This window comes from Ovis aries, chromosome 26 (genome assembly GCF_016772045.2).
Source record: "Ovis aries strain OAR_USU_Benz2616 breed Rambouillet chromosome 26, ARS-UI_Ramb_v3.0, whole genome shotgun sequence".
Classification (NCBI taxonomy): Eukaryota; Metazoa; Chordata; class Mammalia; order Artiodactyla; family Bovidae; genus Ovis; species Ovis aries.
Window position 1 is genome coordinate 43,959,069 of NC_056079.1, and position 15,705 is coordinate 43,974,773.

Genomic DNA, 15,705 nt, shown 5'->3' on the forward strand with positions numbered 1-15,705 from the left:
TCTTAGGAAATTCCTCAGTGCTCACACCAGACAGGCCTAAGTTGAAAAGCTTACCTGCAAGTCCTCCTCCTGAAATGAGACACGACTGCCTAACTGGAATGGCTGGCTCTCAGGGCTGGGAGACTGGCTCAGTGAGGCACGGAGCATCTAGCTGTTTGGTTCCGGACTGTGAAACACTTTATTGAAAGTTTCAAAGGTGAGAACTGAAAAGGAGCTGAATATACCGCCTTAGAAAATGCCTTTGGGTCATAGTGCTTATTTTGAGCTGGTTATTTTAAAGAAACTATAACATAGAAAAAGCCATGAAAATTGAGAACTTGCTCGTCTGTTAGAGACATTTTTATATATATATATATATATATATATATATAAATAGAAATCTATCTTTTTAAGGGTGTCTCCCTCTATCAGGAATGGTCATTTGGTCGGTCAGGAATGGAGAATGACCAAATCCCTGGAATTTGTATCAATAGAGAAGCTGCTCTGTTAAGTCTGCGTGATAACCAGACCCTCATCTGCTACGCTTTACTGAGTATCTCCCATAACCGGCTACCCCCTGCTCAGCACTTTTGTCTTTAGCTGAAGATAGTATTTAAGGTGGTGCCTTGGGCCATTTTAAAGAGTTTTTCAGAGAGGAATGCATGTTACTAAACCTCTGTTTGTTTTTCTCTTGCTTATCTGTCTTTTATTACAGGGGTCTTTTAGCCAAGAATCTGGAATGGTACAGGGGAAATTATTTTTCCTTCCACACAATATTGTAGTTTTGAGTCTGAAAACTAGAAAATCAGGCAGGATTTTTAGGTTACAGTCTGGAGGAAGAACTCCTTTCTTTGGGGGACCCTCAGGGTTTGCTCGTGAGGCCTGTTTGGATGAAGCCTGTGGACATCATGGATGATAATCTGCTTTACCCAAAGGACAGACATAAATGTTCTCAGGGAGATGACGGCCCCAGGACAGCCCCACAGGTTGCCGGCGATCTCCCCCCTTCGCAAGAAGGTCTCACAGCCACCCTGAGCCCCCAAGAGATGCCGGGACACAAAGCAGAGCGGGAGGCCACCCCTGCCCCACGGACACGTGCCCACCGCCTTCAGAGGGAGGGAAGCGAGGGCGCCTGACAATACTGTGGGCCCCGGGATGCTCCTCCTCCCGGAGACTCCCCCGTGAGGCCCTCACTTCTCCAGCGGGAAAACGCAGCCCCGGGGAGACCGCAGGCGCCCCAGGATCCTGAGTCACTTCGGGCAAGGCCTGCCCTGGTCTTGCTCAGTGTAATGGCAGGGCGATCGTGGGCTCAGCTACCGGAATCCCGCCGTGGTGCGCACGGCGGAAGGGCCGTGTGTCAGATACCAAGCAGCGCAGAGATCCGGCCAGCTGGACTCGTCCCTGCAGTGTTCAGGTACAGCGGCCACCAGCGACGTTGCCATCCAGACAACCACGTGGGTGGCACATCCTGCCCACGGAACCCACGGAGGCGCAGAGCTGCCTGGCGGTGGTCCTCAAATAGTTCTGCTGGCCCGAGAGCCTGGCTTGCCCACGCCATAGCCCCACCTGCTGTGGAGAGAGATCTACCCACCACATGGCCAAAGCCGCCGGCCAGGGCACCAGCAAGCTCTGTAGTCCAGCCACATTCAAGCTGAGACGCTGGCAGGTGAAGCTGAGCACCCAGAACGCAAAGGCCCTGCCAGGCGTGGGTGGTCCCCCCACTACACTCAGGAGGAATAGTCCATAGCCAAGGCTTAAGGTAGCTCCCAGCCTCTTCCAAAGAGAAAGTCTGCTTGAGGACAATCGGCCTTTCCCTATCCTTCCCAGGCACATGAGCTGAAACGTTCTGCATTCTGACTGTGGGGATCCCATGGGACCCAAAGGACTGGTAAGAGTTTCTGGAAGCTGTATAACCAGCAATATTCAAGCTGAGAGGTGGCCGGGTAGAGCTTGTCACCTCCAGAGTAGATCCAGGACTGGGTATAAAGGGTTTCCTTGCTATGTCCCAGAAAGGGTGTTGATTTATAGCTCAGACTGATGGTATCTGCAACTCCTCCAGCCAGACACTTGTTTGGGAGAAATTGGCAGAAACCTGGTGTGTCCCTTCCCCATCCAGCCAAGGCAAGGGAACTAAGACAGCTCAAACCATTGCAAAGTGTCTCCAAGCTTCATCTGACCAGAAAGGATGGGAAAAACAAATGAACAAAAAACAATACACTGAAAGCTATGTTTAACAGCAACACTAAAGCAAAGAGGCATGCAGGCAGAGCTGGTGGTCGGAAAAGCGAAGCCAGCGGTCCTGATTGGCCGAACATGGGGCCCGAGTCAGCCTGAGTTACGACAACACCTGAGACTTTTACTGGCTTATAGCTGCTTCCACTGCTGCACACACCCCCAGGGACCCTAAGCTGTTCTCTGCTCATTGCTGATTGCAGCCTTCAGCCTGCTCGACCAGGATATGTGTCACCTGCGAGAAGGGATGAGCCCGTCTACCACCCTGCTTAAAGTGACACTTGGGAGGAGAGCTCCGCCCACTGCTTCCCAGCTTGCAGAGCAGAACCAGCGACTTTGCCTGACCAGGGAGTTCAGTGCACACTCTTGCCTGACTCAGCAGCTCAAACGCAAGCCATATAGGCCCCCGATCCCATTCTTCCACCCCGCCAAGGCAGGGAAACTAATTCATGGCCCAGTCTACTCCCCAGTAGAGTACACAGCCCCAGCCACACGGAACACTGACCAGGAAGGGGGCCCATCCTACAGCGTCACTCGTCCAGGGAGCCAAGCCAGCAGTCCTGGTCGGCTGCCTCAGCCAGCACACATTGGCCATCCCAGGCCTCAGGTCAGACAGTTGCCTCACCCCAAAGAGACCGGAATGGGAGCCCCCGCTTGCCCGGAAAGCCAGACTGAACTGAACTTTAGCAACCAACACAAGGAGTCAGGGCCACAACAGTCAGATCACTGTGACGCCACTGAAGAAAGCTAGCAAAGGGCCAATGACTGACTCTAAAGGAAAAAAAATCTATGCACTGTCAGGCAAAGACTTCAGAATAATCTTAAGGAAGTTCAGAAAACTGCAAGAATACAGATGCGGGCCGCTAGATGACGTTGGGAATATAATGCATGGACAAGAAATGAGAAGTTCAAGAAAGAAAGGAAAACCATTAAAATGACCCAAAGAGAAATTCTAGAGTTGAAAAGCACAGTAACTGAATTGAAGAATTCAACAGAAATTTTCAAAGCACACTTCACTGTGACGAAGAAACGGGGGACGTGGGCGACAGGACAGTGGGAATTACGAGGTCAGAAGAGCAAAGGCTAAGTGAGGAAAGCTTGCAGGACTCCGTGAGAAGAAATACCTGCCTTCTGGGAGTTCCAAAGGGAGAGAAAGACAGCATATTGAAAGTAAGGATGGCTGAAAACTTCCAAACCTGGGAAAGACGTAGACATTCAGCCCATGCAGCTCAGAAGACAGCACATAGATTGAACCACAATAAGCCTGCACTGAGACACATCGTAATTAAATTGCCAAAAGTCTAAGAAAGTAAGAAATACCCTTTTCCATTCCATCCCTCGATGTGTGCTTTTAAAACCAAAGTGAGTCTCTGGTAGCAGCATATCATTGATTGTTACGTTTTTATCCCTTCAGCCACCTGTGCCTTTTGATTAGAAAATTTTATCTATTTATGTGAAAATAATTATTGATAGGTAAAAATTTAGTATCATTATTCACCTGTATGTGAATTCTAAACCAGAAGCAAACAAAAACTCCCTTTCACATTAATAGAAAAAGAGATCAGATTGCAGGCAAGGTTTGGGAGAAGACGAATTTGAAGACAATTATTTAAAAGGTACAGACTTTCAGTTATGAGATAAATAAGTACTAGGGATATAATGTACAACACTGAGTATAGTTAACAGTGCTGTATGATATATAAGAAAAAGCTTAATATTTTGTCTATATGAGATGATAAAAGTGAAAGTGTTAGTCACTCAATGTGCCTGACTCTTTGTGACTCCTTTGACGGTAGCCCACCCGGCTCCCCTGTCCATGGGATTCTCCAGGCGAGAATACCAGAGTGGGTTGCCATGCATGCCCTGCTCCAGGGCATCTTTCGACCCAGAGACTGAACCCGGGTTTCCTGCACTGCAGGCAGGTTCTTTACCATCTGAGCCGCCAGGGAAGCCCAGCTACTGTGGTCATCATTTTACAGTATAAGTAAATCAAACCTTTAAGTGGTATACCTTAGGCTATATGATAATGTTTGGTAATTATGTCTTAATGAAACCGCAAAAAAATGTGTTAAATATTAACCAACTGACGTTTCCATCTGTATATACACCAGCCTGCCAATTGCAGTGTTTCTGGTGGAAGATGTTCCCTATAACTGTGGTCTAGGATGGAGCTCTGCCAAGCTGTGGTACAGTTTGCTGGCAAACGGAAGACCATCCATCTACATCTAGTGATTTCGCAGAAGTATTTGTTGTAACCAAGGCAACCACCAGTGGTGATGTGTGGCTGGATTACTGGCACTCTGAAGAAAGTAATGGAAGACTAACTTTCCCATTAAATCCAGCATCCTCTGGTATGCGTGCAGCAACAGAAAAACATTTCCTTTCCCATGGCTTTGCCCTTGAATGGGCAACCTCTCTAGTTAAAGTCCTATCATCCCATCTTAGATTGTGGAGGCGAAACTTGAATGATCATTAGAAATACTTGGGCAATGTTTCTGAAACTATAGGCTATTGATAACCAGTATGAGAAATTCTTATTCACAGACTCTACAGTGGAGGTTGACAACACACACAGTTTAAGAAAAATGTTCCCCCTGTGACTCTGATCATCAGCCAGATTTTAGCAGCACTGATGTAGGAGCGACAAGGAGCAATCGATCGGACAAATAATACCAGATGCCTAACCTGGGGCTCACGGCCTTGAAAACCGCTACCCAAGGGCCTCTGCTGTCTCCTCCTGCTGCCAGCAACCTCCTGGATTGTCAGACTGGACAGGGAGAGACCCGTGCCTAATTAGTCCTTGACTACCTTCCAAAGCAGATGACCACAATCCCGGCTCCCCCCAGCAGGCTATTTGCTCACTTCATTCATCCAGTATGTGACTAAGACTGAAGCATTTCTGTGGGGGACCTCTGAGCAAGGAAAAGATTGGCAGCAAACTACAAAATTAATTCTCCTTGAGCTGTACATCTCCCTGCCTGGGACATTTCACCCTTTGTCAGCCATCTGAGATGATGTTGATATTCCCCTTTTTTGGCAATGAAAATCCAGAAGGAAGGGAAATTTTTCCTTTCCTTTTTGCAAGATCCTCCCCTTTGCATGATTCTGTCCTCCCAAGTGAGGGTGGGCTGTCCTGACTGTGCACGGAAACTCCCAACATCCTGCCAGCTGCATGTAGCTTTAGGACCTTTCAATCACTAAAAATGTAGCATTTACAGGTTCTACTGGCAGAGACCGTCCTCTGGGATGTTCAGGATGGATGTGTGTGTGCAGTCTCTGCAGCTGGACCTAACCAGATGTAAGAAAGAATATACCCTCCCCTTGTGGTGCAGAATGGAGTCTCAGCGTGAGGTCAAACATGCAACGAGGAATAACTTTCCTTGTGTGTCCCTTCTCTACTGCCCTATATACCCAGGATTCCGTGTTGTAAGGGTGTATCCACCTCTCCTCTAATTGGCTAATTATGTCTTGGCAGGAGACCTTGATCAACCACTTGTAAATCTCACCTACAGACCTCAAGTCCTATTCTCTGAACCTGATGCTCAACTGTGCACCACTATGAGGGATGTGGTCAGGGATAAAAGCTAGGTGTTCGGTATTGTTAGTTGCCAGTGGGTGGGTGACTTAGCCCTTCTGGCATAGTGCAAGGCTCAGAGAAGCGTTCGAGAAATGTCTCCTGAATGAAGGAACATGTTTGCATCCAGACCAAGTCCTCTGGAAACGATGCTTCAATAACAGAGTAACTGGTTATTCTGGATATTTTCATCTGGCTCTAATTCAAGTGTGACTTCTCATCCTGCTTATGCTTGAGGTAGCCTCAAGAATTGGGCTTGGAACAGAAACAGTGAATTTTCAGTAAAGGGGCAGGATTGAGCCAAATTTAATCTCCATGGGCTACAGCCTTCCTGAGAAGAAACCACCCCCACAATAAAAATAGGTGTTGAAAAAGGTCAAGAAAGGACAGCAGAATAAGTCCAAAAAGATCAGAATTGGGTTGATTTTTCAGCATAACTTTGGAGAACTTTCCACACATTTCAACCTCAAGAAGGTACTGAGAGAACCCAGGAGAAAAATATGTTTAGTAGCCTAAAAACAATTTCAAAGAAATTCTAGACTTGCTCTTTCCAAAATAATAGTTTTCAAGCACTCAGCTACTTAAGAACTTATTTTTGCCTCCCTGAGGTCAGGCTCACACAAACTACCCAACTCTGTTTCCACAACTTACTAACAAAGGAACATTCTCTGCAGAGCACTCTTCTTAACCTGTGTGCTGTGCTGGCCTCAGTCACTCAGTCGTGTCTGACTCTACGCAACTTCATGGACAGCAGCCCACCAGGCTCCTCCGTCCATGGGAGTCTCCAGGCAACAGTATTGGAGTGGGTTGCCATGCCCTCATATGGGGGATCTTCCCAACCCAGGGACTGAACCCAAATCTCCCACATTGTAGGCAGATTCTTTACAGTCTGAGCCACCATGGATGCCCAAGAATACTGCAGTGGGCAGCCTATCCCTTCTCCAGGGGATCTTCCTGACCCAGAAACCAATCCGGGATCTCTAGCTGAGCTACCAGGGAAACCCCTTCTTTAACCTGGTAGGCACATTTATTTAGCAAAACTCTCTTTCCTCACTGGTTCTCTCTCTACTTATTCAAAGTTCATTGACCCTTCAAAATCCCAGCCTTATTCTTTTTGTTTCAAACTATTTAAGATTTGTTTTTGACTGTGCCGCAGGGCATGTGGGATCTTAGTTCCCCAACCAAAATTTAAGCCTGTGCCCCTGCACTGTAAGCACGGAATCTTAGCCACTGGACCACCAGGGAAGGCCCTCTATTCTGTTTTAAAATAGCCATTCTAATGACTCTGGCCCTTTCTTTATTATTTTTTTCACCTCTTGTCTTTTTGTACTTTCTGTCTTCACCACTTAACACTATTCCCTGTTGTTTTACAACTATTTTAAATGCATTGTAAATTATCAAGGAAGTTAAGAAGCTATTTGAGGGCAGGATTCCTGTCTTCAGTATTATCATAGATAATAAGGAACAGAATCAGATTTCTTGAATTGGGTAGCATCAAACTGACCATTGTCATTTCTAAACCTCATAGTCAGTCAAAATCATTACAAACCCATGGGTGAGGGTCATTCAGGGAGCAGGGCAGAGGATCATCTTCTGTTCTCCACACCTCTGCTTTTGAATCTGTGTTAGCAAATGTTTCTCTGAGATTCCACGGGCCCGAGGAGGCAATCATGCATGAGCAAAGTTTCCAGTTTCAGGCCTGTGTGGTTTGCATTCGTTGTGATGCTAAGCCAAGCTATTTACTTTGTTTTATATTGATGAGGGGAAATTTGTTTATTTTGAACACTCAGAAATTCCCTGAGAAGTCTTGTGTGAACAAATAAAAGTGTGTGTAATTATTCAATCTACATGGCCAAATGTTACCTACTGGCCTGTTTTTCCTAGAAGATAAAATCTCTATCAAGTGAACAACACACATCCTTTTAACTATTAGTGTTAGTTAGGGTTACTTGCTCAGTAATGCAGCCCCATGGATTGTAGCCTGCCGGGCTCCTCTGTCCATGGGATTTCCCAGGCAAGAACACCGAAGGGGATTGCTATTTCCTTCTCCAAGGGATCTTCCCAACCCAGGGACTGGACCTCCGTCTCTCACACCTCCTGCATTGTCAGCTGGGTTCTTTGCCACTAGTGCTGCCTGGGAAGCCCTACCACATGCTAATCCTTACAGAAAAATCGGACAGAAATAAAAATAGCTGGTGCACATGACCGCTTTGTCAGACATTGTCTTACATTTACACCCATCAGCAGATTTACTATCCTATGTTACCTTTTTCACATTGTTTCAAATCTTCTTCCAAAGCAAGTGCCTGATCTCAAGGTTCCCATGAACTCTGTTCCCCCATCCCCGCCCCCAGCAGACGCTCAGTGAAAAGGCTGAATAGAACTGTCTTGAAACGTGTCACTGTAACTCGGGGTTCTAAGGAGAAGGTGTCAAAGTGACCCTAGCGGTTTGTTTTTCACCCTGTTTTTAGTTTACCCTTTTCACTTCAATCTAACAGCTGAGTGCAATGCTTATCATCTGCCTGCTGTATGCCAAGACATCTTGGCCGAAATGTAGGTTAAATTCTGTCTTTGTTTGAATAATTGTTGAAAGGATACCCAAATGCTAGCATGCTCAGTGACTTCCAAATACAGAGTAAGTTATCAGTGTAGGGCAGTTGTTGCTCTTATTTTATTCATGGAAACGGAAGTGGGAGTCCCTGTGAAGTCACAAGGACTGTTGTTGCTCTGGGAAAGGTACTGGCTTTTCTGGGCACCAATTTACTTATCCATAATGTAAAGCCATGATGTTGGAGGGTAGATTGAACCAGAGAATTTTCAAGGTCCCTTCTGAATTTCACATTTATGCTTTCATAGGAAGAAAGGCATCTTAAGAAATGTCTGTGTCTTAACTTTTTACATCAAGTTGGAAAAAATAGAAAAAGATATTAGAAAGAGAACTTTTACAGAGATTATATTTTCCTGGTTGATTTAATTGCTTGGTTTAAGCACTCAAGCTGTGAAAAGCAAGAATTTGATGAATTCATCAACATTTGCTAAGAGTTGTTGGTTTTTCAGGGCAATTGCATAAACCTAGAGCTCTTGCACTTTCAGGGAGCAATTGCAGTAACTTCCAAACCCAATGACCTGCTTTATCAGGTTGAAATTGATCCTCTTTCCTTTAAAACATGATTACTGAATGAAATTTACACTGAGTCTTATTTCTTAGAACATGCATTTTTCATTCATTATGCATTAACTTCCTATTTTATTCACCGACAGAGGTGGGCTGCCAGGTTCCGTGTGCTAAGAGAACTGCAAAACTGAATGAAATCTCCTTTTAATCATCTGCAATATTAATGAAGCCACGAACCCCACATCGGGAGACCCAATTATGCAGAAAGTTATGAATCCCCTATTGGCCTTTTATATTCTCTACGTGATTACTCATAAGAGGAATGCTGAAAATAACATGAATTGAACATACTTTTTTTTTTTTTTATACAATCCCTGTGTTTTATCCAAGAATATAGGGTGGACTAAAATATACTAAGCAATCCGTGTTGAAGCAATGTGTCGGAGTGAAAGGAACAAAAACATTAAAGGATGTTACAGAAGTCACCCATGTGTCATCCAGCCTCATCTCCATTCAATCATTTATCCATTTATTTATTCAAAAACACTTATTGAACACCTATTATGTGCCAAATACTGTGTTGAGGAAGAAAATTGACAAGAGCTCACATTTTCCAGTGGGATGATGGGAGCATTAAGCTAGAGAAACCTTCTCTTACTGATGATAGATTGAAATGTATGGGTACCAGAAGTCAAGGACGTTGTCTTGGATGAAGGAGCATTTCTGAGATCCGTAGTATGAGTAGGAATATTCAGGTAAAGAGCAGAGTGAGCAGTGAAGCAAACAAGGATTGTGCCCCTCAAAACAAACAGCAAGAACCAAGGTCAAGAACAAAGAGGAAACAGGAAGTGGAATTAATTTAGTTTTATAGAAATGATGACCTCCAAAAGGGGAAGGGAATGTTAAGAAATAGGCCTGTAAATGTAAGCAGAGAAAATCATCCAGGGTCCAGCAGGGGCTGTAGGAAGAAAAATGATGTGATTGGATTTGCCTGTTAAGGTGATTACTCCAACTGCAGCACAGAAAAGATAATGAACCCAATGAGGAGACAAGCTCAGAGCCTGCGGCAAGAACCCAAACATGAGATGATGAAAACTTGCAGCAGGAAAACATCTGCAGTTTCCGGAAAGAGGCAGTTTTGAGTTTCTTAGTATGCAGAGTGGACATGACTTGCTGCCTGAATTCTGGGATAAAAGGGAGCTCTGGTGAGTTTCTTGCTGGATTATGGTGCCACTCATTGGTCAAGATGGAATAAGAGTCGGGGATGAAGAGAGTTATGGGCGGGGGGGAGTAGGATGGCTGCTGTGTGCAGAATTCTGAATTTCATGTGTGTGCGATATATCCACCTAAGGTTCTCCACTGGGCAGTTTGTTTGGTTTGGTTCTAAAGTTTAGGGAAGACAGAGAAAGTGATATTTGAGAATCATTGTTATAAAAATAATAATTGATGACAGGGAGATCCAGGGAGAGTATGAAATCATCTGCAAGAATGATCATGGACCTTGAAGGGGGAAGGGACTGAGCAAGGGCTTTGAGTAATATTAGTGCTTAGTAACATTTAAGAGGAAGAATAGCCTAGTAAGGAGATAGAGCATGAGTGGTCAAAGATGGAGAGAGCGTTTCTGCATCGAATGTCGCGGGAAGGTTCAGCTTGCCCTTCACCTGTTTGCACTCAGCTCTTTCCTGTGCTGTGCTCAGCTGTGCGCGGCAGGGAAGGGGAGCATGCGAAGCTACCTCCCCAAACTGGCTTCCACCTTGATTTGAGCAAGGAGGGAGGCTCGCTGGAAACTGGAAGGTGTGAGAAGGGAGAAGCTATTGTTCTTCCGTCTCTCCTCCTGTCTCCACCAGTAGCAACACTCCTGTCTGAGAGGCGTGGGGGCTCTCCCAATACCGAAGATTCCCAGGCAGTGGCTTTTTTTTTTTTTTTTTTTGACTGCTCCAGGCAGAGAAGGCAATGGCGCCCCACTCCAGTACTCTTGCTTTGAAAATCCCATGGACGAGGGAGCCTGGTGGGCTGCAGTTCATGGGGTCGCGAAGAGTCGGACTCGACTGAGCGACTTCACTTTCACTTTTCACTTTCTTGCATTGGAGAAGGAAATGGCAACCCACTCCAGTGTCCTTGCCTGAAGAATCCCAGGGACGGGGGAGCCTGGTAGGCTGCCGTCTATGGGATTGTACAGAGTCGGACACGACTGAAGTGACTTAGCAGCAGCAGCAGGCATCTTAGTTCCCCCGCCAAGGATCGATCTCTCAGCCCCTGCAGTGGAAGCACAGTCTTCACCGCTGGGCCAGCAGGGAAGTCCCTCCCAGACAGTGAGTCCACCCGCAGCAGCGTTCACAGCTGCCGGAGTCAGCTTCCCTGAACTACTTCCTGCTTATCACGCTCCTCTCGGGATGGGTGAAGTTTCTGGAGTTGTGTCCTATGCTAACGCGCCTCCTGTTCTTGCTCCCTTACCTCTTCTGACACCCACAGCCTCTCCATCACCTGTCTCTTGAATAATTTCCTAACTTTACCTTAGTGCCGTTCTAGTCCCCCTTTTAAAAGTAATACTTCAAGCAGATTTGAGGCTATGTTAATCTTCCACTTTTTCGATGATTAGCTTGTACTGAGATCCGTCCGTTTGAAACGCTTAGCATGGTGCTTGTGTTTCTGGTCGGACCTTAGCTGACTGAGAGCTACTTCTGAAGGGGTGAGACTGCTGTTGCAGGTGGCGACAATGATGACTCATTCCCGAAAACAAGGATAGCTATTTCCTGTAAATCTGGCCAAGAAACAGCTAAGAGAAAGCAGGTAGAACAGAGTCCTCGCCTTGAGTTATCAGACGCGATGGCTATAGTTGTGTGTGGCTACTGGTCACTTGAACTGTAGTCTAAGTTGATACGTGTTGTAAGCGTGAAAAAAAAGAAACACTGGATTTTAGATGTTTAGTAATAACAAAGGAAATATCTCATTACTATTTTTCTATGGATTATATGTTGACATAGAAATATAATAGGGTCAATTAAAGTACTGTTAAAATTAATTTAATCTATTTCTTTTAAATTTTGCTGAAGGTAGTTATCAGAACATTTAAAATTGCCCATGCGGCTTAGACAGTGCTCTGTTAGACTAATGTTGAAACAGCCAATAGCATCATAAGCCCTCTTTCTGTATGGCAGCTTACATGGCACCTGGCTTAAAGAGTTAGGACCAAAAAAATGTAATTTGTACATGATGCAATCTTGCATCAAAAGACACAGAGGTAAGTCAGAAAAATGATGATTATTCCTGTGCTCATATTTAAATAGTATATGATACTCTATGCTCAGAAGACTCTTGTGAACAAATGGGATTTGTAGGCTGTGTTCAAGGCAGAATTGAGAAGGAAGAGGAGGAAACCACAATCAATCGGAGGACTTCACCAGGATTCCTGGGAAAGGGGGATGGGTGTCTGAATTAGGGCTCTGTAGGTGGGATAGAGCGTGGGGTATACAGAACATTATGGAAACAGAGTTGCCAGGATTTGAATAATGACTAATATGGAAGTTCAGGGAGAAGCCACACTGCATATCAGATGTGAAGAGTGCTGTGCACTTAAACTGAGCACTTAGGTTTCAGAAAGGAAACATTATTCCCTTTTAGAAGGTGTTTGCTTATATTGCTGGTTTGCCCAGGACCAGAGACAGCACTGAATGTTCTGATGGGGTAGCCAACTCTCCTGACAGCAGGCATTCTCCTGAATCCACAACTGGCTAGTCTAATTGCCATCAAGTCTGATGCAACCATCTCAGCTCTCCCCCACAGCCAAATGTCTAATCTTCATATCAGTTTCTAACATACCATCACTCTCAAAGGAGGCTGAACAGCTGCACACAGCAGAAACTGCCCTGGAGGTGGAGGTAGCAGATAAGGGGTTCAAGGCCTGGCTCCATCAAAACCAGCTACTAAAGTGACATTACCCAGTGGAACATCAATTTCTTCACCCATAAAATAAAGATGAAAATACCTGCCACCTGAGTGCTCTAAAGCTATACAAGGCTATGCGAGTGAAGGTACTTTATAAAAATGGAAACTTTGCCTAAATATACATAGAGTGCATTTTTCATGGCTTCTGTTTCAAATTTACACACAGGCTTTATTTGGCAGAAATATGAGTTATTTCCAGAAGTGAACTTAAAATGATTAACCTCCTGTACTGTGGAAAAAAGAAATTCAGAGCTAAAGGATCTATTAATAGGGCTTCCAGCACTCACCCCCACCCCCAGTAAATATGTGTTGCCGTGTGTGATAGTGTCACAGGGGTGAGTGGGTGTGCTTCAGAGTGGAGTGTAGACAGAAAGCATCACAGCTTAAAACAGCTACACTTGACTGCTTTGCAGAAACGGTTTCTACAATTAACCCTACTCATCTGTTTATAGCCCCAAAATAGTACAAGCACACAGTTGTGTTCATTAATTTTTGATAAGCAAAAAGACTCACAAATATTTCATTTCCAAGCATATGTTATCTGCATTTGGCTTCAGTGGCAGGCATATGCTTTGACATATGAAATTCCATCTTGTGCCAAACACATATGACTCAACATCTCAAACAATAAGTGAACCACACGTGGGCATCTCATTGGCAGAGAGTTGGGCTTGTTTGTATTTAGAGTTCTTTGAATACAACTTTAAGCAGGGGAACCACTAAAATCCCTAAATCTGGGACACTGATTTTATGAATGCATGTTACCTATCCATTCTGAAAACAGTAAAGGAAAGAGCAGATTGGCTGTCTATAAGTATACTTTGTTTGTGAATTTCTTTCCCCAACAACTTGCATGTATCCTCAACTCCACATTTGTCCTCAAATAATCTGATACACTAGGCTTTGTCTGGAAACATAACAGATACAGCCATTGTTTTGTTTTAAGCAGTCCAAGCAAGTTGAATACCTTTTATGCATTTAGCACAACTCTTGGTGCAATGTTTTTTAAAAGTAGCAAACGATGCAAATAGCAACCTGGCAGTTGGAAAGCCAAGATTTACACACAAATTAATTAACAAGCCTGTACTCTCTCTGTATACAAAATTCTATATTATTCAGTGAAAACTAGTAGGTTTACCATCAATCACTGCAGGCTGTGAACCCTAGAATACCTGAGGAGTTAAAGGAGAAAAGATAGGATACAGTGAGGAGATGATCACCAAACTGAGTACAAACCACAGGCAAGCTGAGAACTTCTGAAGAGAGGCGTCAGGTGTGCTGGTTCAAATCACATCACAAGCCAAGATGTGAAGGCTGGGTCAGCGTTTGGGCCAGTCGCAGGGAGACCGATCTTCCCAGGGCAATCACACCTGGGGAGGGATTGGTCAGAGTCAAAGTTATCTAGAGACCTGCTCCTAAGGAATGTAAGGGACAGGCAGAAGTGATAGAAATTGGTGGGTGAACGTTGGAGCACAGCGCTGGCTCTTCATCAGGGACCAGTGGGAACAGAACTGGATTAACCTGGGGCACTGTTCAGCAAGTATTAAAGGCAGAGAGTGATGTCATCCACGTGGCAACTGAGGTTTCATTATCAGCATCCCTTTTACAAGAACAACAGCTCACAACAGTTCATGGATAAGATGATACTCTGGATCAGAGGAGGGAGTGAGGCTGCACCACCCCCTACACCACACAGCCAAGACAGGCCATGAGACAGTAAGAGAAATGGCTAGTGCCAACTGGCTGCCTCTCCCCCAGGCTGCCCCAGCATCATGCTTGGAGGGTTCCCAGAGCCTCCAGTTCCTCTGAAGCAGAAGGGAAGTGGGCAGGGAACCTTTAAAAGAATAACATCGCCTGAGGACATGACATAAACTGATTAGAACCAAAGAGATCCAAGATGGCAGACAGCTGACATCCAATAGACCCCGAGTCTCAGAGTTTGCCGGGTTCAGCACAGCAGCGAGCCCCGTGGCACCTCCATGACAGTCCCGAGGTCAGCCTTGAAGGTCAAAGGTGGGTGTTGACCCAATTCCTGGAAATCCTCACCCCCTCCCCAAAATAGCTGGAATATTTTCCCCAATCCTTAGCCTGTGAAATCACCTACCCTAGAAAAACAGACAAGGCATACCCTGGGGCTATTCCAGCCCTCTAAGAAGGCCCGCATTCTGTGGAGTGTGCTGCTCTCTAAGCAAATCCATGTCTCACCTATCACTTTGTCTCTCACTGGATTCTTTCTGCAATGAAACATCAAGAATCTCAGTGTCATTATGTCCCAAGATTAGGTGGAATCTCAGTTAAAGGACCATGGGTTCAAGTCCCAGTCTGAGTTTTGGCTGAATTTGAGTCCCAGCCCTTGGGTTCAAGTCCCAGTTTGAATCACAGTTTCACCTCCAGTGGGAAAGCAGAACCCAGGGTGACATCCAGTACCCCCCACACTGTGGGCTGGTTACCACCCAGTCCCCCAGCACTGAGGGCTGGTTACCACCCAGTCCCCCAGCACTGAGGGCTCGTTAGCACCCAGTCCCCTAGCACTGAGGGCTGGTTAGCACCCAGTACCCCCCACACTGTGGGCTGGTTACCACCCAGTCCCCCAGCACTGAGGGCTGGTTACCACCCAGTTTCCCAGCACTGAGGGCTGGTTAGCACCCAGTCCCCAGCACTGAGGGCTCGTTAGCGCCCAGTTCCCCAGCACTGAGGGCTGGTTACCACCCAGTTCCCCAGCACTGAGGGCTGGTTTGTGGGAACTCCTACCCTGGTTAGTTTTCACAGGGATATCAGGAGAGCAGCGGTGCTAAATCCCTAGGAAACTGACAGAGAAGAGAGGAGGACTTCCAACACTGCCCTTGGCAGACAGGATTCC

General features: G+C 45.6%; 1 long non-coding RNA gene across 1 annotated transcript in view; it reads right to left on the reverse strand.

The window, feature by feature from the left end:
- The window catches only part of LOC105605292 (uncharacterized), a 95,634-nt gene that overhangs the window by 41,766 nt on the left and 38,163 nt on the right, over positions 1 to 15,705 (reverse strand). The gene's annotated exons all lie outside the window — the stretch shown is intronic.